The sequence below is a fragment of the Cebidichthys violaceus genome, unplaced genomic scaffold (genome assembly GCF_023349555.1).
Source record: "Cebidichthys violaceus isolate CVI_PGR_0920_01 unplaced genomic scaffold, fCebVio1.0.p SCAF_19, whole genome shotgun sequence".
NCBI lineage: Eukaryota > Metazoa > Chordata > Actinopteri > Perciformes > Stichaeidae > Cebidichthys > Cebidichthys violaceus.
Genome location: NW_027176361.1, coordinates 2,030,621 through 2,032,564, shown reverse-complemented (window position 1 = coordinate 2,032,564; position 1,944 = coordinate 2,030,621).

Below are 1,944 nucleotides of genomic sequence, written 5' to 3'. Positions count from 1 at the left end.
TAGAAACTTTCTTCTTCGTGTTGATTTGTATGTTTAGTTTATTTTAAACTGATCTCATTAAAAGACCTTTAATGTCATTATGTTTAATAAGTGTACTAGTGTACTATTAAATGTTTATACTTTCTTTATAATATATTACTTCAATACAACAGCGTAAAAATACTCAAAAATCTAATTGTACATGTCTGCATTTTATATACATTTTTAATATTAACTCACTTTATTCTGTGATTTTTGTTTCACTTTTGCTCATAAGTTAACGGCAGTTTAGCAGGAAAATCAATATTCACAAAGATTAAAGACGCAAAGAACGGACGTTTACATTTCTACATAATTATGGTATTTAATCACTTTAATGATGAGATCAAAAATGTATTTAAAGGTAAAGTGTGGAGACTTTAGAGGATCTATTGGCAGAAATGTAATATAATATAATATTAATATATAATATCATATTAATATAAGTGTGTTTCTAATAATAATAATAATGTTTCTAATAATCTTACAACTATTTAAAAAAAAAGCATTTTTATCGTTTGTCTTTCTTGTAAAACATTTTGTAACCTTTGTTTTGAAAAGTGCAGCATAAATAGATAAAGTTTATAATTATTATCATTATATTTACGTAAAGTGGGTCGTCTTCATGGAGTCCACCATGTTCCTACGGAAGCCCAGAACGGTCAAACCACAGTAGTTCGTAGAAGTTTCTGTTGGTTGTAATCTGTAACTTCACCACTAGATGGCGCCAAAATACACCAAACTGCAACTTTAAAAGTACCAACTGTAAAAGTACGAATGCAGAATAATACATATTATGCTATTGTATTATAATCATCGATGCATTCACGTGTTCATCACTTTAATGTGAATGTATGTTTTATTCATACTTTATATACTTCTGGTAGTTTAATCTGTAATAATACATCATTTATTAGTAGATTTGTTTATTTAATCAGAATCTGATAATTGTTATCAAATACATGTATTAAAGTAAAAATTAACAATATTTACCTCATGTAGTGGAGTAGAAGTATAATGTAGCATAACATAGAAATACTCAAAGAACAAGTACTTCAAAATTGTACTTAAGTACAGTACTAAATGTACTTATTTAATTTCCACCAGTGGAACCAAATTACTGATTAAATAAAATATTTAGGAAATTACACACCTGTAAAATAATGCAGCTCAATAAGAAACAAAACATTATTAAAAATTAATGAATAATTTATCACTCAAAATGAAGACAATTAACAATTAAACTATTAAAATAAAACATATATGTAATTATTACAATTAATCACTTTTACTTCAACACATTCATTAGTTTGATAACAAAATAAATAATAATCTTTATTTATTGTTTTTTCTCAAAATATTAAATAAATATAAAGTGAATAATTACATTTAAATTGTTTTCATACTCACAGAACTGCTGCTGTGCTACTCTAATGAATTGTATTGAAGTAGAAGTATAAAGTTGTATGCAATGGAAATACTCAAGTTAAGTACAAGTACTTCAAATGTGTACTTTAGTACGTACATTACTGGAGTAAATGTACTTTCCACCACCGAAGAAACATACAACCAAAGAAACTAAAACTTTAATAAATGTTAAATATTAAAGGATATTCTTTGTTGTTTCAGTAAAAAATAAAACCAACTTATTAAATAAAGTACTTCATATATAAAGAGAATAAACACGTCACTCATTGTTTCTTATAAAACTCGTCTTTATTCATTCATTCATCTCTGAACAATATTTTCTGATTCTTATAAAAAGCTGAATATTTACATCTTCTTTCATATTTACAGTATTTTACAACGACGTCGTCGGACCTCAAACAACCGCCTGTTGCCGGGGCGACACATTGCCCCAAACCTCTCGCTTATTGGCTGGAGCTGTTGCCTAGCAACGGCAGCTTATGTACATATATATGTATA